This window comes from Chrysochloris asiatica, unplaced genomic scaffold, assembly GCF_000296735.1.
Source record: "Chrysochloris asiatica unplaced genomic scaffold, ChrAsi1.0 scaffold00126, whole genome shotgun sequence".
In the NCBI taxonomy this organism is placed as follows: domain Eukaryota; kingdom Metazoa; phylum Chordata; class Mammalia; order Afrosoricida; family Chrysochloridae; genus Chrysochloris; species Chrysochloris asiatica.
This window is the reverse complement of record NW_006408644.1, coordinates 5,611,004-5,638,208: the sequence shown is the minus strand read 5'-3', so window position 1 is coordinate 5,638,208 and position 27,205 is coordinate 5,611,004. Positions and strand designations below refer to the sequence as shown.

The 27,205-nt window shown below is 35.7% G+C and overlaps 1 pseudogene; it reads left to right on the top strand.

Annotated features, from left to right (window-relative positions):
• Window positions 1–7,129: 7,129 nt before the first annotated feature.
• Window positions 7,130–27,205, top strand: part of LOC102840119 — an 82,501-nt pseudogene continuing 62,425 nt past the window's right edge.

Genomic DNA, 27,205 nt, shown 5'->3' with positions numbered 1-27,205 from the left:
TAACATGGATGAACTTTGAACCACAATTCAATTATATTCAATGAAATAAGTTAATCATAAAATGACGAGTATTGTATGGCCCCATTTATTGGAAATATCCTAATTAGGCAATGTATAGAGATAAAATTTTACTATTGGTTACCAGACACCAGCATGAACAGCATAAGTGGACTTTTCCTGAGCTTCTGTTGATACTGATGAAAAAAATTAGAAAAGAATAATGGTGAAGGTTTAACAACACGATGAACAATATTGTCATTGAATTGTAGAAATGAAGAAGGTTGAAATGGCAAATGTTTTGCTGCAGATATATTTACCACAATAAAAAAAAAAAAAATGGGCCAAAGATAGGTTTTTCATACAAAGTTCTCTTAAACTTATGACAAGATACTTAAAATCAATCATCATCATTGTTGTTGTTAAGTGATGTTAAGTCAGTTCCAACATATAGCAACCCTGTATAGTGTTGTAAATTAAAACAACACTGAGATTTTGATTGGCAAATATGAATAAAAATTTTGATATAATTTTCTTTGTGTGTATGTGTTGAAATAGACATTCACGTACAATATATCTGTTAAGTAATTGATAAAATACCCATTAAGGACAAGCCATCAAGATCACAAATGTGTATATCCTGCCAATTAGCAATACTTTTTCTATGAATTTATTTTACAAATATATTTTTACATGAGTAAAATGACACATTGTGGCAGTGTTTGCAATAGGAAATAATTGTACAAAATTTGAATTTTATTTGGTGGGAGGCTGGTTAAATGTGCTACATAGATAAAATATAACCCCATGAAACTGTTAAATGAATAAATTCATGATTATAAAAAGCTTTTTAGGTACTGATAAGGAGACATTTCCAAGAGAGAATGGTAATATACCATCTGGATAGAAAAAAAAAAAATATATACATATTTCGATTTGCCTGTAAATTTATAATCAACTTTTGGAGGAGAAACAAAAAATAATAATGGTTCCCTTCTGCGGGTATGTGAACTGGACATAGTAGAAAGTCCTTTTTATTTTGTATTATTTGAACTTGTGTATGCATGATCAAATAATAATGATTCCAGAGGGAATCTGCTATGGGATAAAGCACTAGACTGCAAGGTTGGTTTGAATCACAAGGTTGGAGGTTCAAACCCACCAACAACTCCTGGGAAACACTATACAAGGTTGCTGTACATCAGACCCACTCAATGACACTTAACAATTAAAATATAAAATAATTTTTTAAATCATATCATTCTATAATTCAAAATTTTAAAAAATATCTTGTTGATATAGATATAGAGGAATGAAAATAAAATATGCTAGTTTTAAGCAAAACATCTGGGCTTATGATTTGAATAACTTATCACAGATCAGAAATCTGTTGACTCTAAGCAAGCCAAATTCTGTGGACCCTAGTTTTCTTGAAAATAAAGTAGAAACATTTCTTGATAGTCACCCCAATGTGTTCAAAGTATTTTCAGAAAACTGATCAATTGATATTGTTGTTGTTGTTAAGTGCCATCTAGTAGGTTCTGACTTGCAGCAACACTGTATTAGGTTTCCTAGGAGAGGCTGGTGCATTTGAATCTCAACCTTGTGGTTCGCAGTCCAGTGATATCAAATAACCCAAAATGAAGCAAATTTAGTATTGTGTTATTTTAAATTCAGACCATAGTGGAATCTTTTAACAGCATTGTTATGTGGGTTTTAGAGCTAAAATAGAAAAACAAAACAAAACAAAAAGAAACAAGAAACTCTACACAGAACCAAAATGCTAGTGCAGTTGATATTTACCAAGCACAAATTCAAATTAGTGCAAAAACCAGATTTGCTGTTTAAATTTGCAAAATATTTGCCTGGTTCTTACTTAATTTGTAGATATTAGCAGTAACACAAGGAAAAAATGAACCCAAACTACTTTCTTTGTTAAAGAACCAAACAAAATCTCTTTGCCAACAAGTCAATGTCAAATCCTTATGACTGTACTAGAATAAGTAGAATTGCCCACAGAGTTTCCAAGACTATGAAATTTTATAGTAACAAACTGTCACATATTTCTCCATCTGAGCTGCTTGTAGATGTAAACTACCCACCTTTTGTTTAACCACCAACCTCCTAACCATCACACCACTAGGGCTCCTTCTTTAGTAAGTCACGTACTTGATATTTCATTATGAATTTGTGTATGTGTGTGTGTTGGTGTCCATGCATGTACATGAGTATATGTTGATTGTTGCATTGTTTTTAATGTATGAAGTAGGTATGAGGGTAAGTCAGAAAGTATTTCTACTAGGGCTCCAATTCATACATGTATGGGTTTTCCCAAACTAAATGTATTTTAAACATGTCTCTGCAACCAATGGATGGCTACAGATAAGCTTTGTCAGTATTATACTAGTCTTTATCTTTTCCCGGTTCCTTAAAAAAAAAAAAAAGTTCCAATCAAAAGAGTGGTTTCCAGACAAGATCTGCTGCATCAGTTAAATTAAAGGCAGAGAGGTCAATTCAGATTATGATGACAGCTTCTGGAGGTTGCACAGTGATAATCTTGATCAATTTTTTTGAAGGACTCAGGGGCTTATTAGGAAGAATTTTTAAGAAAATTGAAAACTGCATTGGTGAGGAAAATAACCAGGAAAGTTGTGTTGAGGAATTTTGTGATCACAATAATTTATCTGCTCACTTATTAAGAGTAACAAGGGCTGTTCTAGGACACTTTTGTTGGGAAACCTTACCTTTACTCACCCTACCATTCTGATCTTGTCCCTTAATCCTTCTTTTTGTTTCCAAAACTCAAAGAACATTGAAAGGGAACAAATTTGAATCCCTTGAGGATACCAAAACTGCTATTTTGATGTGGTGTAAAACAGCACAGAATTCTTCAGGAAAGAGTTAGAGAGATAGAGACACTGCCTTCAAAAATGTATAGACTTAAATGAAGGATATGTTGAGAAACAATAGCTTCATATTTAATTTTTTTTTCATGAAGATTTCTATGATTTTGTAGCAAACTTTTTGACTTACCCTCATATTTGTCTTCAGTTATAGTAGAATTCATTCTTAGCTTGAGAAAGTCTTATATTAATATTTAATTGTATTTAAAGAAAAAATTGGCACTCTCTTCTAGTGATTATATCCCCAAAGTTCAACCTCTCTCAGTATCTTATCTTCTATTAATGTGAATTTATTCTTCAAGTCTACATAGAAGCAGCAAGTATGGCAAGAACAACTAAAATTCACTGCTTTCCTCATCATTTTAACTCATGAACTGGTAAGTTGTGGCAAAACTGGCCACAATTTAAAGGTACACAGGTCATAAGTAGATGTAGGCTTGATTTCCTCTGTTGGAATATCTGCAAAAATATTTGCATTTCTATCATGTGGAGAGTATATACAAAATTGGTGTGATGAGAGTTCAATATTTTACAGTAAAGTTTATGGAGTTCTGGCAACTAAGGGTACATGATAGTATTAACTTCTGCTCCTTTGTGAAATGAGACATTTTTCTTCTAGTGCTAAACACGAAGCAATAGATTCAGTCTATGTTTCATACTTGAATTATTTGCTGTTTCCACAAGGTAGGTCTTAGTTTCATTGATTATATTACCAGATTATCCTATGATTAAAGCTATTAACTATCCACTCTTGAGTAGTCAACATAGCAATGTTTAGTTGCCTTGCAGTAACAATTAGGAAATGAAGCAATTTACCATAATTAGGTAATATCTTAAAAAAAAAAAAGTATCCACATTATGGGAAGTTAAAAAGACTTCTTTCTTATGGCTGGGGATGACTGTTAACAGAGTGATTTTTTTCCTAAATTACAAAGAAATTATTACACTTTAAATTTGTTCATTATTGCAAACACAGAAACAACAAATGACTCTTGTTCAGAGTTTGCCCCATACGGCTTTGAGCAAGTTTCTTAACCTTTCTCTGTTTTTGTTTCATCATCTAGGAAACAATGATAATAGTCATACCACAAGTAGATACTGATGGGTAATTATTGTTTGCAATATGCTTTGAGATCCTGGGAACAAAAATGCTCTTCAAATAAATAAATGCACAATTCACATAAGACATACTTTGATTTGTTGCAATAGGGTTATTTAGACTTTAGACTCAGCCATAAAAACCTTTTGATTATTTTCAGAATTTCTCTTAAGATAAAACATTTTAATATTTTTCACAATTGTAGGTTCTTGAAAGGGGCCTGTTTTGGTACTGCAGAATAAGTATTGTACTGCTAACTGAAAGGTTGGCAGGTTAGAACAAACTCAATGACATCTAACAACAGTCTCTTGTAAGGTCAGGAGGAAAAGATTGTTCCATTCTTTTCAATCCTTTTGTGATGGTTCTTACTTTTGTATAAGGATGAGTCAAAAATTATCTATATGCTGTCTGTAGAATGTATTTTAGTCAACTTTTAGAAAAGGCAAATACATCATTTTTAGTCATAATCTTGCTTTTCAATACACGTTGTCCATCCATCAAGTATTCATATTTCCTTATTAAAAAATGCTTTAGGGTAAGCAGTGAGTCACAGATGAACTGCTGTTTTCATTTCTTCATCAGAGATGAATCTTTGTCCTTGAAGGGCAGGTTTCATGGAACCAAACAGGTGAAAGTCTGATGGTGCAAGTCCAGAACTATAGGAAGAATTGGTTAACACCTCAAAAAGAAGATTTTGCAGAGTGTCAACAGTGTGAGCAGAGGTGTGTAGATGTGCATTGTCATGCAACATCACAGCACTCTTGGATAGCAGTCCTCTGTGTTTCATCTGAAATTTAGAACTCACCTTTTCATTGAGCATTTTGACTGTAACAAGCACTGTTGATTGTTGAGCACTTTTCCTGATAGTGCTCCAATACTGGCCCTTGAGAATCCCAGAAAACTGTAGACATCATTTTCCAGCTGATGGTTGACTTTTGAACTGTTTTTTGGTTGACAGTTGAGGATGTTTTCATTCCATAGTCTACCATTTACTCTCAGGTTCATAGTGAAATTTCCAGGTTGCATAACCAGTAACTTTTTTTTTTTTTTTAAGAAACACTTACCTTCCTTTGAGTATCAGTCCAAATTTTATTTGCAGATATCTAAACACTTCTGTTTATGGTCTTCTGTAGGTTGTTTCAGTACTCATCTTCCAAAAACTTTTGGAAACCCAAGTCTGTCCTGGATTATTTTATAGGCAGAGCCATGGCTTACTTGCAAATGATTTGCCACATCTATTTAACAGAGTCATTTCACGTGTATGCTCAGTGTTGTCATCAGACATGGATGTGGATGAGCATTTTAATATAACCCAAATGCAAATAAGTTTTTACTCATCCTCCTAATTTGTCTGGAGCAAGGTTTCAATTTGTCTACTTCTATTCAACAATCCTGAAATCCTACCCAAATAAGACAGTATTCCTCATGTGAGAAACAGATTTTTTTTACTATTTTGAGAAACAGTATCCCAGGGAAGACACAATTTCTTATATAGACACTACTTTAAATCTCAACACGTACCTATTCCTGTCATCCAGGAAAAGTTGAGGAGGAAGAGATAGGCTACAAGGTGTAAGTAAGTGGATCAGGTATCCTATTCCAGGGACAGAAATTCTGTCTTAGTAACAATTTGGAAAGCCTGTAAGTATTGAAGGGCCTTGTCAAACTGGTGGAGAATAGCTGTAGAAAAGACAGATGTTAGTGAACTGGGTCAACATGAGGGTGGCGATTGAAGGGTAGGCTGGAAAGCAGAACTATAAATCAGAAGGGGCAAAGAGGAAACACTAGGGTATTCGAGGTGAAAAAAATTTTTAACATGTACATTCAAGTGCTTATTATGTGCTACGCATTAAGCACTTTATAATCCTTCTCACCTTTAATCCTCTCAAGAAGTTTATGAGTTAGATACTATCACTATATAATTATCCCCATTTTACAGATGATGAAACTGAGAAATATAGAAGTGAAATAATTTCCCCAAAGCCACACAGCCAGTAATGACAGAGTTAAGGCTTGAACGCATCAATTCTAACTCCCAAATCCATGCAATTAATTACTACCTGCTAATTTTTATTGCTTGTTGATATCAAAGGCACTTGAAAGAAAATGCAGACTTCTTGGCAATCTTCACTGGACCATTAGAACTCAGATCTGGAGGACTAACCTAAACCAAAATTCACCTGAAAGGTTGAACTGAATAGGCTATTACCTGATTTAATTTGGATTGGGTAGGTTTCATTGGAGATGACTTAAACTTGCAATTTGGAGCACCAGTGAATTTAGCTATGAGGAACTGGGAAGGAAATACCATAGAAGTCAGAGCACCGTTCATGTCTCAATAGACTATTAGATTTTATATTCGTTACTTTGTTGTCATCCAGTGCCATCTATGTCATTATCATTGATCCAAGATAGTTCCAGGCCTTGTAGGTGAATTCTAAGGTTTTGATACCCTGTAGATTGATGTTAGAATATTAGCTTACTCTTGACTGAAGGGGAAAGGCACTGCCTTCCAACTCATTACATCTTGACTGTTTGCTGTGATTTTTAATCCAAGCTCTGATTAATACTAATTATATTTAGTTAATGACACCAGATAAAATCACAACTCAAGTTTGCATGTTGCTAGGTACCATCAAGTTGGCTCCAAATCATAGTGATGTTAATTTTATGTCCAAGAGAATCAAACACTTCCTAGTCATGCATCATACTCACAATTATTTATTTGAGCCCATTGTTACAGCTACTGTGTCAATCCATATTGTTGAGGGTGTGCCTCTTTTTCTGATGCTCTACTTAACCAAGCTTGATGTACCTTTCAAAAGACCAGTCCCTCTTGGTATCATGTCTAAATGAGATAAAGTCTTGTCACCCTTGCTTCTACAGAACAGTCTAGCTGTACTTCTCCCAATACACACTTGTTAATTCAGACATTCAATGATATTTTCAATATTCATTTGCCAACACCATAATTCAAATATGAAAATTATTTTCAGGCATTTCTATATATAAATGAGAGGGCATCATAAAGTCAATGGAAAGTGGAATAAAAAAAAAAGGATTTTCCCAACAACTTGTTGAACTGCCCCTCACACAATACTCCCCAATTTACAGTGGGAGTTCTGCAGCGATGACTCCCATGGTAAGTTGCTTATGACATAAGTAAAATATTTCTTTTGTTTGCTTGTTTGTTTCATTATTATTGCCTATTATTTTCAGTATCTTTAAAAATCATATCACTGAAGAACTGTAAGTGAACATCTGAGAATATTAACATCAACAAATTATAAACTGTACAACACTGTCTGTGACAGGATAATATTCATGAGTTCACAGGAAAGACCATGGATAATAATAGTTAATAACATTATTATTCAAATTTACACACCAATCACTAAAATCAATGAAGAGGAAATAGAAGGACTCTACCAACTTCTTCAATATGAAATTGATCAAACATACAATCAAGATATATTGATCATTATTGGTGATTGGAATGCAAAGGTTGGGAACAAAGAGGAAGGATTAATAGTTGGAAAATATGGCTTTGGTTATAGAAATGATGCTGGAGCTCACATGATAGAATTCTGCAAAATGAATTATTTGCTCACGTCAAATACCTTCTTTAGACAGTATAAGACACAATTATACACATGGACCTCACCAGATGGAATACATAAAAATCAAATTCACTACATCTGTGGAAAGAGATGATGGAAAAGCTCCATATCATCAGTCAAAAAAAGGCCAGTGGTGCTTTGTGGAACAGACTATAAATTGCTCATAAGCAAATTCAGGCTGAAGCTGAAGAAAATGAAAACAAGTCCATGAGAGTCAAAATATGGCCTTGAATATATCCCACTTGAATCTTGAAATTATCAGAACACATTTAATAAATTAAATACTTAAAAACTGAAGACAATAACAGTTGTTGGATGACATCAAGAGCATCATACATGAAGAAAGTGAAAAGTCATTTAAGAAGACAAGAAAGGAAAAGATCAAGATGGATGTCAGAAAGGACACTGAAACTTGCTCTCCAATGTAGATGTTAAAACAAATGGAAGAAATGAGGAGGTACAAGAGCTGAAAAGAAAATTTCAATGGCGAGCTTGAAAAGACAAAGTCAAATATTACAATGAAATGTAATGGAGTCAGGAAACCAAATAGGAAGACCACGTTCAGCATTACTCAAGCTGGGAGAACTGAAGAAAAAAATTCAAGTCTTGACTTTCGTTATTGAAGGATTCTCTGGACAAATTATTGAATGATACAGAAAGCATCAAAAGAAGATGGAAGGAATACACAGAGTCACTGTACCAAAAGGCAATGTTTAATGTTCAACCATTTCAAAGGGTAGCATATGATCAAGAGTCAATGATACTGAAGGAAGAAATCCAAGCTGCATTGAAGGAATTGGCAAAGAACAAGGCACCAGAAATTGACGGTATAAAAATTGAAATCTTTCAAGAAAGTGAGGCGGCACTGAAGGCACTCACTCATCGCTGACAAGAAATTTGGAAGACAAATATCTGGCCGACTGACTGGAAGATTTGTGTCCATTGCAAATAGAGGTGACTCAACAGAATGCAGAAATCATCAGACAATGTATTTGATATCTGACGTGAGTAAAGTTGTACTAAAGGTAATACAGAAACGGTTACAATAATACATTGACAAAGAACTTCCAGAGGTTCAAGACAGATTCAGAAGAGGACATGGAATGAGGGATATCATTGTTGATGTCCAATGGATCTTGGATGAAAGCAGAGAATACCAGAAAAATGTTTACCTGTGTTTTATTGACTGTGCAAAGGCTTTTGATTGTGTGGATCATGACAAGCTATTGACAATATTGCGAAGTATGAGTATTCCTGAACACTTAATTGTGCTCATGAGGAATCTGTACCTGGACAAAGAGGCAGTTGTTCGAACAGAACATGGTGACACTGAATGTTTTAAAATTAAGAAAGGTGTGTGACAGGCTTTTATTCATTCACTATACTTATTCAATTTGTATGCTGAGCAAATAATCCAAGAAGCTGGGTTCTGTGAAGAAAAACGTGTCATCAGGATTGGAGGAAGACTCATTAACACCCTGCCATATGCAGATAAGGCAACCTTGTTTGCTGAAAGTGAAGAGGACTTAAAATACTTACTGATGAAGATCAAAGACCATAGCCTTCAGTATGGATTGCATCTCAATATAAAGAAAACAAAATTCCTTACCATTGGACCAATAAACAACATTCTTATTAGCAGAGAAAAGATTGAAGTTGTCAAGGACTTCATTCTTCTTAACATTCATGGAAGCAGCAATCAAGAAATCAAATGATGTATTGCATTGGCAAATCTGCTGCGCAACATCCATCTTTTTAAAGTGTGGAAGAACAAAGATGTCAGCCTAAGGACTAAGGTATGACAGACCCAAGCCATGGTATTTTCGATCACCTCATATGCATGCAAAAGCTGGACAGCAAATAAAGAAGACCGTAGAAGAATTGATGCATTTGAATTATGGTGTTGGAGGAGAATATTGAAAGTGCCATCGATTGCCAAAATAACAAACAGATCTGTGTTGGAAGAAGTGCAGCCAGAGTGCTCCTTGAAGGCCAAGATGGCCAAATTTTGCCTCTCATACTTCGCACATAGTGTCAGGAGGGAACAGTTATTGACGAAGGATTTCATGTTTGGTACGATGGAGGGAGGGTCAGAGAAAAAGAGGAAGAACTGCATGAAGATGCACTGGCCAAATGACAGCATCAATGGACTCAAGTTTGGCAACAGTTGTGAGGTTAGACCAGGACAGGGCAGTGTTTCATTCTGTTTTACAGTTGCTATGAGTCAGTACCGATTAGATGGGACCCAACAACAACAACAATACGTCGTAAACATTACAGATAATAAGTGATAAGATGTGCATAAAATAGATGTTCATAAGTTCAATTTGTCATAACTTGAATGCTTTGTAAGTCATAAAGGATTGACTGCAATTTAAGGTTTATACAAGCATGTGTTTATTCCAAATAAAACATGTTTAAACATGTCCCTGCAATCATTGGAGTTATATCAGTAATACACTTGTTTTGGTCTTATTAATGTACTTTAAAAAACAATTGTCCAATCATACAGTGGTTTCCAAGGGACTTACCCAATCAATTCATTTTAATGCAGAAATCAGTTCAGAAGGTTATGGATACTGGCATTTTTTTTATTCCAATGGGAGGAACCCAGGTAAATTTATCTCAAAGACCCCAGAAATATCATGGAGGTTTATTTTGAAGAAGTTTAAAGAAAATTGAAAATAGTATTGGTGAGAAAAAAGCCAGGGAAATTGTGCCACCTGCCATTCTAGGTGATTTTATTTGAGAAACCTTTTGTCATCTACTATATAGCCTTGAGCTTTCCCCCTCCAGACTTCTTTTTGTTCAAAGAACTCAAAGAATATTTCGAAGGAACATAGTTTGAGTCTTTTGAAGATGCTAAAACTGCCATCTTGACATGGTGTAAATCAAAGACTTTAGAATTTTTTTATTTTAAGAGTTAGAGAGATGAAAACACCACCTCCAGAAATGTTGTTGTTGTTAAGTGCCGTTGAGTCGATTCCGACCCCTAGCGATGCTGTATAGGGTTTCCAAAGAGCAGCTGGTGAGCTTGAACCTCTTATCTTGCAGTTCAAACGGCTTTGCAGTCTGGTGCATTAACCCACAGTGCCACACCAGGACTCCAGAAATGTAGAAGTGTATAAACCTAGGTGGAGAATATATTGAGAAATAATAGCTTTAAATTTTTCTATTTTTGTTTAATAAAATTTCTATGATTTTGTATGAGGATGGTGTAAGACAAGGCAGTGATTTATTCTGTTATATGTATGGTCATGCTGAGTCAGTGACCATGACCACTATAACCAACTCAATAGCACCTAACAGCAACTACAAAAGCATGACTTGGAACAATACTTTTTATTTACCCTCATATAGTAGGGCTCTGGTAGCATAGTGGTTATGAATCGGGGTGCTAAACTCAAGGTCGGCAGTTCAAAACAACCAGCGGTTCCACAGGAGAAAGATGAGGCTTTCTGCTCCAGCCTTGGAAACCCTGTGCAGGGTCACTATGTGTCGGAACCATCACAACAATAATACTATCTGTTTACCTCTAGAACTCTTGATTGTGCTTTATTTGTGTCATCTTCCTGAATTTTAACTAATCAAATTTGAGTCTTCTGAAAATCAAATATCTCCTTAAATAAATGCTACATGGAGGGCTCTCTTATCTATGTTACCTTCTGAATTGAATACTGAAATTGAAACTTTAAATGTGAAATTCTTAATGTCACTGTGACATCCAGAGATGAAAATGAAAAGGACCAATTGGTCTGGTGATATAGCACAGGGAAATGTAAGGAAAATAACTTAATACTTCCTGGTGTGGCACTGTAGGATAAGAATTAAACTGCTAATCACATAGTCAGTGGTTCAAACTCAACACCCACTCCTCAGAAACCCTAACCAGTGTTACTATGAGTTAAAACCGAGTCCACAGAACTTAATAACGAGAACACTCTACTGGATTCTACAGCAAGTGGTTTACATGCATGAGTACAGTACTATCTTACAAAATTTTGTGAAGGAATATTATTTTCTCCACTTTATAAGTGAGAAAATTAAAGCTCAGAAATGTTAAATGATGTGCTCAAGGTCACATTGCTGTTAGGTAAATAACAAAACCAGGGTGTGAATTCAGATCTGTTACTGTGAAGGATAATTCTACATGGTTCCTCATGATCCTTTTCTTTATTTGCGCTTGTTCACTATTGTTATACTCATCTTACATGCATCTCAAATGGAAATCAGTTATTTTATCAAATTTGGCTTCAGTACCAAACATCTATTTTTCACCTTAGTTAAATAATGATTCTAATGATAATTGTTATAAAAATAATAATGAATTTAATAATAACAAAATTGTTTAGTGAGTTGTACTAGATACCAGAGGACATATTAAGTAGTTTACATGGTTTGGTTTATTTGTTATTTAAAACAAATTTGGTTACATAGGTACAGTTTTTGTTTAGTTTTGTTTTTTACAGATGAGAAAACAAACTCAGAAAGGCAACTAAATTGTATAAGTATTACACAGATGTTGAGAGGTAAATCCAGGATTAAAAACTCAAGTATATCTGAGTACAGAGCTCAATTTCTTTACTATTAATCCTTCAATCTCTTGAGTTAAAATTTCACTAATAAAATTAAAGACTGTGCTTCAAGAATTTTTATGAAACATTATCTTCTCTTAAGCCTTTTAACCTCTACTCTGCTGGAATAAAAAATAATAATAAATGATGTCTTGACCTGTGGCGATTCCAAAAGGAAGCATAATATTCAATAAACAGCCTGTGCCTTTGATGGGAATCCAAAGCAAATTATGTTCCATAATGGTTAAGTATTGGACTTTAAAAGAAGGTTTTAAGAAATACTGAACTGCTTTATATAGTATAAAATGTCAATTGCTCACAGAGAAATATTGTGCAAATCTGTTCAATGTATTGGATTGGAATGGAGGATCTGAAATTAATGTGGGAGTTTTTCACCACCTATAACATATCATTCTTCTATTAATTTATAAATTTGTTGTTGTTAAGTGCTATCAAGTCAGTTCCTACTCATAGCAACCCTGTATAGAGTTTCTGAGGAGCAGCTGGTGGGTTTGAACTGCCAAACATGTTGTTCAAAATTCAGTGCGGATCCTACAATACTACCAATATTGTTGTTGCTAAGTTCCATAGAGTTAGTACTGACTCAAAGCGACCCTATGAACAATAGAATGAAACACTGCCCAGCCCTGGGCTAACCTCACAAGTGTTGCCAAGCTTGAGACCATTGATGTTGCCACTTTGCCAATCCATCTCACTGGGGGTCTTCCTCTTTTCTCTAACCCTCCACCTTACCAAACATGATACCCCTATCCAGTGAATGGTCCCTCTTGACAATATACCTGAAGTATGAGAGACAAAGTTTGGCCATCCTGGCTTCTAAGGAGCACTCTGGCTTCACTTTTCCCAGCACAGATCTGTTTGTCATTTAGAAAGCTCATGGCACTTTTAATATTCTTCTCCAACACCATAACTCAAGTGCATCAATTGTTCTAAAATCTTCCTTATTCACTGTCCAGCTTTTGAATGCATATGAGGTTATGGAAAATACCATGGCTTGGATCAGGTATACCTTAGTCCTCAAGCTGACATCTTTACTCTTCAACATTTAAAAGGATCTTGTGCAGCAGATTTGCTTAATGCAATACGTCGTTTGATTTCTTGGCTGCTGCTTCCATGAGTGTTGATGGCTGATCCAAGAAAACAGAAGTCGTTGACAACTTCAATCTTTTCTTCATTGATGAGAATGATGTTTATTGGTCCAGTGGTGAGGATTTTTGTTTTCTTTACATTAAGATGCAATCCATACCAAAGGTATGATCTTCATCAGTAAGTATTTTAAGTCCGCTTCACTTTCAGCAATCAAGATTGTATCATCTGCATATTGCAGGTTGTTTATGAGTCTTCCTAAAATCCTGATGCCACGTTTTTCTTCATATAACCCAGATTCTCGGATTATTTACACAGGATGCAGGTTGATTAAATGTGGTGAAAGAATACAAGCCTGTCACAAACATTTCTTAACTTTAAAACATTCAGTGTTCCCACGTTCTGTTCAAATAACTGCCTCAGTCTATGTACTGATTTCTCATGAGCAGAATTAAGTGTTCTGGAATATTTATACTATGCAATGTTGTCCATAGCTTGCCATGATCTACACAATTAAAGGTCTTTGTATAGTCAATAAAACACAGGTAAACACTTTCTGGTATTCCCTGCTTTCTGCCAAGACCCATCTGACTCCAGAAATTATAGCCCTCATTCCATGTCCTCTTCTGAATCTGGCTTGAAGTTCTCTGTCAATGTATGCTTGCAGTCATTTCTGTATTAACTTTAGTAAAACTACACTTGCATGGGATATCTAAGATTGTCCAATGATTTCTGCATTCCTTTGGGTCACTTCCCTTTGGAATAGGCATAAATACAAATCTTTTCCAATCATTTGGCCAAAAACAATTTTCTTTAAAATTTCTTGGCATAGATGAGTGAGTGCCACCAGTTTTGCCTCACTTTGCTGAAAGATTTCAATTTGTATTCCATCAATTCCTGGTGACTTGTTATTTGCCAATTCCTTAAATGCACCTTGGACTTCTTCAATGTCAATGGTTTTTGATCATATACTGCCTCTTGAAATGGTTGAACACAGACCATTTCCATTTGGTACAGTGACTCTGCATATTCCTACAATCTTCTTTTGATGCTTTCAACATCATTCAATAATTTGCCCAGAGAATCCTTCAATAAAGAAAGCCAAGCCTTGAATTTATACTACAATTGAGCCAGCTTCAGAAATACTGAGTGTGTTCTTCCCTGTTAGTATTCTAACTCCAGATCTTTGCAATTTCATTGTAATATTTGACTTTGTCTTCTTGAGCCAACCTTTGAAATTTTCTGTTCAGCTCTTGTATCTCCTCATTTCTTCCATTTGCAGTAACATCTTTATGATGGTGGGCAAAATTCAGTGTCTCTTCTGACATCCATTTTGAGATTTTCCTTCTTTCTTGTCTTCTTAATGACTTTTTGCTTTCCTTATGTATTATATTCTTTTAAAAAAATATTGTGAATTATGTGATAATTTACATGAGAGAACATTAGGTTTACATTCATCCTATCATATATTTCATTGCCATGGGTACAATCCCCTCAATGCATCATCAACCAACCAAAGGGTATACACTGCAAGCCTGCCCCCTGATCATCAGCACACAGCCCTTCTCCCTCTCTGTGTCTAAAGTCCCAAGCTGCTCCATCTCTCCGCATCATCATCTCAGATTCCATCTCAGGCATCACTGCTTCTCTGGGTAATGTCCCACTCACCTCTCTTCTCCTTTGATGGTCCCAGAGATCTCCGCTCATAGGCTGAAAAGTTAATCACTCCCCTCCTTGCTACAAAACGTCTACCTTTACATTTACAACCATCCCATTCAGTTCTGATAACAATAATTCACTATTTTGTCACAAGAGACCTATCCACATTTCATTTTATCAGCCCCACCTAGACAGATTGGATACTACTACTCAGTGGAGATTCTACCTTCCTCCACATCCTCTGGATCTAGGTTCCCTCTTGAAAGCTTGTAAGCCAGTCACTACTTGTCTTTGTAGCCCCCCACCCTCATTTTGGGTAGGCAATGTCCAAGTTGCCCACCCCTGTCTTCTTCATGTGAGGAGGGGGTGCGAATGATCCTTGCTGTAAAGATTTGTTCCCTCTTTTGAGCTACTGCATCATAGATGTAGGTCAAGTTCATCAAATTGTATCAGATTATTCTTTTTTTTTCCTCTTCTTTATTTTTCTAGTTGAGCTCTGATCATTCAGTCATTGAAGCCTGGTCAAGTGGTGTGTTCTTGTGCATATGCCCTCTCTTCTTATCAGCTGGATGCTTCACTCTCTACTCTAGTCTCTGTGGCTATGCCACTGACTCTGGGCCCAAAAGTGACCAGGTCTTGCCATACTGCTGGCCAACCAGGTCTCCACCCAGGTTCACAGTAGTCTATTGAATGTTGTAAGGCTTAGCTTGCAGCTTCATTGCTGTTTTCCCCTAACTTCCCCTTATCGGTGACGAATGAAGTCACCAATCAGAGCATGTATTCCCATTGAGTCTTAGTCTTGGAAGAGGGTTTGCATTGAGGGGGCCCTCCACTTGCCTTTGTGTTTCCTGGGCATGCATCTTGCTTGTTCTTGTAGTAATCAGTTTGACTGCCTACATTTTTTGGTATTTTTCCTGTAGGTCTTTCTTTCAAAAAGTATCTTCTGTTCTTCTAACTGCTTCAGGCTGGTCTCCTTGTCTTTTCAAGTGAAAATGTCCTACCTCAGAAGATTCTGGATGTAGTTCAGGATTCCACCTATGGTCTTGTGCAATGCAGAGGCTCTGCAGGAAGCCTCCTTCACTGGGCATGTTGTAGCCCTATATTAGGCATTCCAATCAGTTATAGGCAGAAGACGGACTTACAGCTTTTCTATGGTGATATTTCTATTCCTTTCTCTCCTGTTCCAGTGTCTACTTTATAGTAAAATGCAAAGAAAACCAAGATTCAAAAGACAGCCAGGCATCTTAACATTATTCTCCCCTTTCCCAGATTCCAACCATGCCCCAATCCCTGTATCCCCGAGCCCTGTTGTTCCAAGATTGTTCATACATCATTATTTACCTCTGTTCCACTTAGCCCATGCAACTCTGCCTAATTGTTCTCCCATCTGCTTTGTTTTCCATTCCCTTTTCCCTTCATGTATATTGCCACCCTCCCCAGCACTCAAACTATCCTGTGTCTATTCCCTGCCCTGTGCTCCACCTTCCCCCTCTCTCCCCTCACTCCACCCCCACATCCCAGGAACCAGCCAGGAATCCACCCCACCCCCTTTAATATGGGCTCTTTTTCTTTGTCTTTTACAATAGTGGTCCTATGCCGTAGTTCTCCTTTTGTTGCTGAATAACCTCACTCAACATAATGTCCCCAAGGTTCATTCATGTTATGCGATGGCTTGCAGCTTCCGTGTTATTCTTCAGGGTAGCATAGTATTCCATTTTGTTTATGTACCACAGTTTGTTTATCCATGGGCACTTTGGCTGTCTCCATCTTTTTGCTATTGTAAATAGTGCTGCTATGAACATTGGTGTGCATATATCTACTAGTGTTATGGCTTGTATTTCTTGTGGGTAAATACCAAGTAGAGGAATTTCTGGATCATAAGGTATTTCTATTTCCAACCTTCTGAGGAAGTGCCATATTGTTTTCCAGAGAGGTTGGACCATTTTGCAGTACCACCAGCAAGGCAGGAGTGTCCCAGTCTCTCCATATTTCTGCCAACATTTATTGTCTTCTACTTATTTGATATTTGCTGTTACTGCTGATGTCAGATGATATCTCATTGTTGTTTTGATTTGCATCTCTCTAATGGCTGGTGATCGTGAACATTTCTTCATATGTTTGTTGGCTTCCTGGATCTCTTCCTTGGTGAAGTGTCTGCTCATGTCCTGTGCCCATTTTTTAATTGGGTTAGTTGCCTTTTTCTTGTAGAGGTGTTGTAGTTTCCTATATATTTTAGAAATGAGTCCCTTGCCTGATGTGTTATTGCAAAAGTTTTTTCCCATTCTGTGGGTTTCTTTTTATTCTTTTGGTGAAGACTTTTGATGTACATAAGTTTTTATTTTTTAGTATGACACACTTATCTTTATTTTGTCTACTTGTCTTTGTGTAGTTTTCAAAATGTTTTGTAGTCTGTGTATTCCCTGAATTAGTACCCTCACATTTTTCCCTATTTTTCATTGATGTCCTTCATATGGGATCCACATTTAGGTCTTTAATCCATAATGAGTTGGTTTTTGTATAAGGTGTGAGGTGAATGTCTTGTTTCAATCTTTTGCATATCATTTTCCAGTTCTGCTAGCACCATCTGTTGAAAAGACTATTACCTCACCAAGTGATATATTTAGGTGTTTTGTCAAAAATCAGTTGCTCTATGTAGATAGGTTAATTTCTGGATTCTCGATTCTGTTCCATTGATCTATGTATCTTTCATTGTATCAATACCAAGCTGATTTGACCACTGTAGCCGTGTAGTAAATTTTGAGGTCAGGGAGTGAGAGGCCTCCAACCTTATTCTTCTTCTTAAGCAGTGCTTTATTCATCCTGGGTCTCTTTCTTTTCCATATAAAGTTTGTACTTGTTTTTTCCTTCTCTCTAAAGAAAGTTTTTGAAATCTGGATTGGGATTGCATTAAATGTGTTAATTGCTTTGGGCAGTATTGACATTTTCACAACGTTAAGTCTTCCTATCCAGGAGCATGGAACATTATTCAAATTTTTTAAGTCTCTTTTGGTTTCTTGTAGTAATGTTTTGCAGTTTTCTTTGTATAAGCCCTTTGTTTCTCTGGTTATATTTATTCCTAGATATTTCATCCTTTGGGTGGCTATTGTACATGGTATTGGTATCCTAAATCCTTTTCAATGCTGTCATTTTTGGTATAGAGGAATCCAACTAATTTTCTTATGTTGATCTTATGTCCTGCCACTTTGCTGACTCTTCCAATGAGGGCTAGTAGCTTTTTGAATGAGTCTTTGGTGTTTTGTAGTTATAGGATCATATCATTTGCAAATAGAGTTTTACTTCCACTTTGCCAATTTGTATGCCTTTAATTTCCCTGTCTTGCCATATAGCTCTTGCTATGACTTCCAGCACAATATTGGATAGGAGTGGTGACAAAGGGCATCCTTGTGTGGTTCTTGTTTGCAAAGGGAAAGCTTTCAGTTTCTCTTCTTTGAGAGTAATGTAGGCTGTTGGTTTTGTATATATGCTCTTAATTATGTTGAGGAATTCCCCTTCAATTCCTGTTTTGTTGAGTGTTTTTATCGGGAATGGATGTTGGATTTTTTCAAATGCCTTTTCTGCATCAATCGATATGGTCATGTGTTTCTTTTCATTTTTCTTATTTATATGATTGATAACGTTGATCATTTTTCTAATGTTGAACCATCCTTGCATCCCAGATATGAATCTCACTTGATCTTTTTGATGTGCTGCTGGATTCTTTTGGCTGGGATTTTGTTGACAATTTTTGCACCTACATTCATGAGGGATATTTGTCTATAATTTTCATTCTTAGTGACATCCTTTTCTGATTTTGGTAAGCTTCATAAAATGTATTGTGGACTTTTCCATTCTCTTCTGTCTTCTGGAATAATTTGAGTTGAATTGATGACAGCTCTTCCCTGAATGTTTGGACCTGGACATTTTTTGATTGGGAGTCTTTTGATGACCTGATTAATTTCTTCTTTTGTTATGGGTCTGTTCATGTTTTCTCCTTCACTGTGTGTAAGTTTAGGCAGGTCGTGTTTATCTAAAAATGTATCTGTCTCTTCTACATTTTCAAATTTGTTGGAGTATAACTCTTCATCGTATTGCGTTATTACCCTTTTGATTTCCTTTGGTTCAGTTGTGACAATTCCATGTGGTTTCTAATGTGTGTTATTTTTGTCTTCTTCCTCTTTTCTTTCATTAGGTTTGCCAATGGTCTGTCAATTTTGTTAATCCTTTCTAAGAACCAGCTTCTTGTCCTGTTGATTCTTTCTATAGTTTTTCTGTTTCCTATCTCATTTATTTCTGCTATGATCTTTATTATTTCTTTTCTTTTGGTGGCTGTAGGTTCCCACTGTTGGTGTCTTTCTAATTGTTATAGATGCTGCATTAATTTGTTAATTTTGGTTCTTTCATCTTTTTAGATGTGTGCATTTATTGCAATAAATTGTCCTCTCATTATCATTTTTGCCGTGCTTTTGGCATGTTGTATTTTCATTCTCTTTTGTTTCTGGGAACTCTGTGAATTCATGCTTAATTTCTTCTACTACCTAGTAGCATTTCAGCAGAGTGTTATTAAGTTTCCATGTATTTGACTTGATTTCCATGGTCTTCCTATTGTTGATTTTAAATGTGATAGCATTGTGGTCTGAGAACATGCTTTGTAGTATTTTGATATTTGTGAATTTATGGAGATTTGTTTTGTGACCTAACACATGGTCTATTCTGGAGAATGTTCCATGTGCACTGGAAAAGAATGTGGATCGTGCAATTATTTGGTTGAATGCTCTGTATACATCTATTAAGTCCAGTTGGCTGATTGCATTGTTTAGTTCTTCTGTGTCTTTGTCAAATTTCTTTCTGGTTGTACGATCCATATTTGAATGTGGTGTATTAAAATCAACCACTATTATTGTAGATTCATCTGTTTCTTTGTTCTAATCTATTAGAGTTTGCTTAATATATTTTGGAGCTCTGCCATTGGGAGCATAGATATTTATTATGGTTATTTCATCTTGTTCATTTGTCCCTTTAATCATGATATAATGTCCATCTTTATCTATTATGCTGGGTTTTGCCTTAAAGTTTATTTTATCAGAGATTAGTACTGCTATTCCTGTTCCTTTTTTATTGTAATTAGCTTGGTATATATTTTTTTCCATCCTTTGACTTTTTATCAATTTTTATCTCCATGCATGAGATGTGTCTCTTGTAGAGAGCATATTGAAGGATCTTGTTTTCTTATCCATTCTGCCAACCTCCATCTCTTAACAGGTGCATTTAATCCATTTACATTCAGTGTAATTATTGATAAATATTGATTAATTGCTGCCATTATTTTGTTTTTGTTTTTGTTTTTTTTTGGTGTTGCTGCTTTCTTTGTTCTGTGTGTCTTCCTTTGTTGAGTTCATGCTTTTTGTGTTCTTTCTTGTGCGTTTCCTCATAGTTTCAGTGTTTCCATGTTCTTCTTTGATTTTCATTCTCTTGGTATGTTGTGAAGTGTTAATTTTCTTTGAGGTTGCTTTATAGCCCACTAAATTTTCTCTCCATTTAGTGGAGTCTATTTTATCCTATTATCTACCTGACCTTCTCACCATCTGGATCTCTGTTCCTACGTGATTAACTTCTTTTACATTGTACTTGTTATGATCATAGACTGACATCCCAGATTTTCCCAGTTTGTCCTTACAGTTTTGCTCTGTTCTTGACTCTTCCTTCTGTCGACTTTATTCTGGGAGGTGATGCCACGTATGTCAATCTCTGGTTGTTATCTGTTTTTGCTGGTTCTCAGTCCACAGAACTCACTTTAGGATGTTTTGTAGTGCAGGGTTGGCTTTGGCAAAATCCCTTAGCTTCTGTTTATCCTGGAATGTTTTGATTACTCTGTCATATTTGATTGATAGCTTTGCTCTATTAAGGATTCTTGGTTTTCAATATTTTTCTTTTAGACTTTTATATGTGTCTCCCCATTGCCTTCTTGCTTGCATGGTATCTGCTGAAAGATCCAAGCTTAATCTGACTTGCTTGCCTTTGTATGTGACACTTCTGTTTTCCCTAGCTGCTTTTACAAGTGTCTCCTTATCTTTGATTTTGGAGAGCTTCATTATGATATGTCTTGGTGATTTTCTTTTGGGATCTATCCTTCCTGGGGTTCATTGAGCTTCTTGATTATTTGTCTTTTCATTGTTCAGGATGGTAGAAAAATTTTCTTCTAGCAGTTCTTCAACTGTTTCCTCTGTGGACTTTTGTGATTCTTCTTGTTCTGGAATGCCAATAATTCTTAAGTTATTCCTCTTCATGTTGTCCAACATGAATCTTTGACCTTCTTCAGATTTTTTAAAATCCTTTTTTGTGTTTGCTTTTCTATCTTAGTGGTATTACGAGATTTGTCTTCCAGCTCACTAGTTCTTCCTTCCATATCTTCTATTCTACTCCTAAGCCCTTTCAGAGTATTGTCTATTTCTGATATTGTTATTAATCATTTGGATCTCTTTCTGTGGGTCTTGAATTGTTTCCAAAGCTGTATCTATCTTATTTGATTGCTCCTGTGGTGCTTTCCTGACTTCTTCTCTATTTTGTCAAGTCTATTGTAAAGTGCTTTGAAACATTTTATAATTTGTTTTTTGAATTCCTTCTCAGGCCTTTCCAAGGCCTTCCCTCCTTCCAGAATGGAGTCTACATCTATCTCTAGGTAATTTTTCTCAGACATTTTATCTTGTTTCTGTATATGAGCTGAAATAGTCATATGCTTTTGCTTCTTGTTCATGTTTATTGTTTATCTGTGGCCTTAATACTTAATTGAGTATGTATTTTGTTGTTTTTTTATGCTTTTTGATTCTTTGCAGGTAGATGTGATCAGGATGTGGGCTTCCCTTTTCACTCTTCTTATTGCTTAACTCAGAGTAACTTTCACAGGTGTTGTTTGTTTCCCTGGTATATGGCAGTTGGTATTAGTTCTTGCATGGGTGTTGGTGCTTTGTAAAGTGTGATTGTAGTTTGGCTATATGGCAGCAGTTGCTGACTTTTCTTTTGTCATATATATGAGTCCTCCAAAGTTAGAAGGGAGAACATAAAATACCGAACAGCACTGGTGGGGGAGGTGGGGTCTGTCGTTTTTGAGATCAGGAGGTGAAAGTTATCTAACTTTGTTCTTCTCACATAATGTTTTGCTCAAGTGAGCTCTCTTTCTTATTCATAGAAAGTTGGATGCCTGACTCCTGACTAATCCTTGGACATAAAGTGTGGACATTCTTTTTTTAATCTGTTCATTGGTCTCTTGCTGTCTGCTAACCTCCATTCTGGTGACTAAGGGAGTCCCTGAGTGAGTGAACACCCACACACCCAAATCTGGAGGGTTCTACTATGCATGTGCACAAACCTGCTCAAAATCTGAAGGAACAGTTTCCACATAAACTAAACGGCAACACAAAATGGCCACAGCTGGTCCTGAACAGTTTGTTGTGTTGTAAAGTGCTGTTGAGTTGGTTCCGACCCATAGTGACCCTATGTAGGGTTTCTGAGGAGCAGCTTTTGAGCTTGAACTGCCTACTTTGCAGTACAATTGACTTTGCAGTCTGGTGCAATGACCTACTGTGCCACACCAGGATTCCCTGAATTGTTTATCACTAGTAAAAAGGCCTGAATGGGGTTGTGGAGCAGGAGAGGTACAGAATAAAAAGTAAATAGGATGAAAATTAAATCTTGAGTTATGTCATAATTACCAAGAGTGGCATCTTGAAATTTCTCAGGCAGACTTGAAGGCAAGAAGCAGAGAGAGGGACATTAAAGTCATACTCATATTTGCCTACAGAATTTTTCCCCCCTTTTCTCTTTTCTTCAATATTAGACTACAGTATCCAATGAACCAATATCAGTTGCCATATACCTGGTAGGCAGCGAACATCTGTAAGAGTTACCCTGAATTGAATAATAAGAAGAGTGAAAAGGGAAGTCCATCTCCTGATCATATCTACCACAATGCAATGAGAAAGCATAAAAAAATACAATAGCATACATTCATCGAAGTATTAAGGTCATAGCCAAGTAATAAATATATGCCCAAGAAGAAGATGAAACAAGATAAAGTTACTGAGACAAATGATCTGGAGGCAGACTTTGACTTCATACTAGAAAGACTGCACACTTTGGAAATGCCTTAGAAGTAATTCAGAAAAATGGTAATGAAATGTATCAAAACACTTTACAGAGAAGTTGAGAAAAATAAGGAAGAAGTCAACAAAGTGCTACAGGATCAATAAAATAAGGTAGCTACAACATTGGATACAATTTAAAACCTACAGAAAAAGGAACAAATTATTAATTATAAAATATCAGAAATGGACAAGACACTGAAAGGGCAAAGCAGTAGCACTGAAGTGATGGAAGCCAGAACAACTGATCTGGAAGACAAATCTCTCAATACCACTAAGATTGAAAAACAAGCAGAAAAAGGATAAAAAAAAAATCTGAAGAAATTCTAAGACTGATGTTGTACAACATGAAGAGGAATAACTTAATAATTATCAGTTTTCTTGAACAGGAAGACTCACACAAGTCCATAGAGAAGATAGTTGAAGAGCTTCTGGATGAAAATTTCCTTAACATCATGAAAAGTGAAAAGATAAGCACTCAAGAAGCTCAATGAAAGCCAGGGAAGATATACCTCAAAAGAAAATCACCAAGACGTATAATCATCAAGCTCTCCAAAATCAAAGATAAGGAAGTAATCCTGAAAGCAGCTAAGGAAAAGAGAAATGTTACATACAAAGTCAAGCAAATCAGATTAAGCTCTGCTGTCTCAGCAGAAACCATACAGGCAAGAAGACAATGGGGAGACATATATAAAACTCTGAAAGAAAAAAACAAAACAAAAAACTGCCAACCCAGACTCCTTTACCCAGCAAAGTTTTCAATCAAATATGATGGCGTAATCCAAACATTCCAGGATAAACAGAAGGTAAGGGATTTTTCCGAAGCCAATGCTGCTCTGCAAACCATCCTAAAGGGAGTTCTGTGGACTGAGATTCAAAAAGAACAGACAACAACCAGAGATTGACATACATGGCAGCACCAAGTGAAACTCAATCGAGAAACGGAAGAGTTGAAAAAAGAACAAAACAATAAGAACAAATTCAGAGGATCTGTGAAGTCAGTCTATGATCAAAACAATTACAATTCAAAAGAAGTTAAACACATAGGAACAGAAATCCAGGTGGTCAGAAGGTCAGGTAGATTATAGGATAAAATAGACTGTTTTAAATAAAGAGAAAAGTTAATGGACTATAAGGTAACCTCAAATAAAATTACCAATTCACAATATACCAAGAAAATTAAAATTCAAGAAGACCATGGAAACATTAAAACTATGAAGAAACTGACAAGAGAGAACACAAAAAACTTAAACTCAGCACAGGAAGACATGCATAAAAAAGAAACCAACAGCATCAAAACAAACACACAACACCATAATGACAGCAATTAACCCATGGTGGTGGTGGTAGTTATGTACCATAGAGTTAGTTCCAACTTATAGAGACCCTGTACAGGGTTTCCAAGGCTGTAAGTCTTTATGGGAGCAGAAAGCCTCATCTTTCTCCCGTGGAACTGCTGACCTTGAGGTTCACAGGCCAATTCCTAACCACTATGCTACCAATTAACTCATACCTATAATTAGCATAGTGGTTACAAATCAGGCTGGGAACCGCAAGGTCAGCAGTTCGAAACTACCAGCTGTCCCGCTGGAGAAAGATGAGGCGTTCTGCTCCTGTAAAGATTTACAACCTCGGAAACCCTGTACAGGGTCGCTATGAGTCAGAACTGACTCCACGGCACATAACAACAACATCAATAATTACACTGAATTTAAATGGATTAAATGCACCAGTTAAGATACAGAGAGTCGCAGAATGGATAAGAAAACAAGATCCTTCAATATGCTGGCTACAAGAGACACACCATATATACAAAAAGACAAAAACAAACTAAAAGTCAAAGGATGAAAAAATATATATCTAGCTAATTGCCATAAAAAAGAGCAAGAGTGACAATACTACTTCCTGATAAAATAAACTTTAAGACAAAAATCAGCATAATAGCTCTAAAGATGGACATTATCTCATGTTTATTATGGTTTATTATGGTTATGTCAATTGAACAAGATGACATAACCATAATAAATATCTATGCTCCTAATGAAAGAGATCCAAAATACATAAAGCAAACTGTAATAGATTTGAAGAAAGAAATAGACAAATTTACAATAATAGTGATAGATTTTAATACACTACTTTCAAAAATTGATAAAACAACCTGAAAAAAACTTGACAAAGACACATAAAAACTTAATAATGCAATTAGCCAACTGGATCTCATAGACATGTACAGAGCATTCAACCCAACAACAGCACAATATACATTCTTTTCCAGTGCACATGGAACATTCTCCAGAATAGACCATGTGTAAGGACACAAAACAAGCCTCCATAGATATGCAAACATCAAAATACTACAAAACACCTTCTCAGCCCACAATGCTATCAAATTAGAAATCCACAATAGGAAGACCAAGGAAATAAAATCAAATACATTGAAACTGAATAACACACTGCTGAAAAGCAACTGGGCAGCAGAAGAAATAAAGTGTAAATTCACAAAGTTCCTAGAAACAAATGAGAACAAAACCAAAACATACCATAATCATTGGGACACAGCAAAAGCAGTGCTGACAGTATAATTTATTGCAATAAATGCAGACATCTATAAAAGAAGAAAGAACCAAAATCAACACATTAACACAACTTCTCCAACAATTAGAAACAGACCAGCAAAGTAAACCTACAGTCAACGAAAGAAAAAATATAATAAAGATTAGAGCAGAAATAAATGAGATAGAAAACAGAAAAACAATTAAAGGATCAATAAGACAAGAAGCTGCTTCTTTGAAATAATTAATAAAATTGACAAACCACTGGCAAATCTAACCAAAGAAAAGAGGGAAAAGACAAAAATAAACTTCATAAGAAACCACATAATGGGTGAAGTCACAAGAGAACAAATAGCAATAATAATAATAATAGAATATTATGAAATACTGTACTCTGATAAATTTCAAAACCTAGAGGAGAAGGAAACATTTTTAGAAAAGCACGATGTACCTAATCTTACACAGATTGAAGTAGAAAACTTGAAAGAAGCTATAACAAAGGTAGATATTGACCACATCATCAAAACACTCCCAACCAAAAATGTCCAGGTCCAGATGGCTTTTCTGGTGAGTTTTATCAAACATTCAGCAAAAAGCTGTCACCAATTCTACTCGAATTATTCCAGAATATAAAAGATGATGGAAAACCCCCTAATACATTCTATGAAGCAAGCATAACCCTCATACCAAAACCAGGGAAGGATATCACTTAGAAAGAAAATTATGCACCATTATCCCTCATGAACATAGATTAAAAATTTTTCAAAAAAATCCTAGCCAACAGAATTCAACAACACACTAAAAAAATAATACATCATGACCAAGTGGGACTCATACCAGGGATGCAAGGATAGTTCAACATTAGAAAAACAAACAATGTAATCCACCATATAAATAAGAAAAAGGAGAAGAACCACACGATCATGTTGATTGATGCAGAAAAGGCATTTTACAAAACACAGCATCCATTCCTCATAAAAACATTCAACAAAGTAGTAATTGAAGGGAAATTCCTCAACATAATTAAGAGCATATATACAAAACCAACAGCCTACATTACTCTCAATGGAGAGAAACTGAAAGCCTTCCCCTTGAGAACAGGTAATAGACAAGGATGCCCTTTATCACCACTCCTATTAAACATTGTTTGGAAGTCTTAGCTAAAGCTATAAAGCAAGATAAGGAAATTAAAGACATCCATATTGGCAAAGAGGAAGTAAAACTATCTCTATTTGCAGATGACTTGTTTTTATACATAGAAACCCCCAAAGACTCAGTAAAAAAAAAAAAAAAAAACACCACAAAAAACACAAAAAAACAACAACAAAAAAACAACCTACTGGAACTCATTGGAAAATTCAGCAAATTTGCAGGGTACAAGATCAACAAATAAATATCAGTTGGATTCCTCTATACTAATAATGATAACCCTGAAAAGGAAATTGGGAAAGCAATACCATTTACAATAGACAGCCAGAGGATGAAATATTTAGGAATAAATGTAACCAGGGAAACGAATTGACCTATACAAAGAAAACTACAAAACGTTACTACAAGAA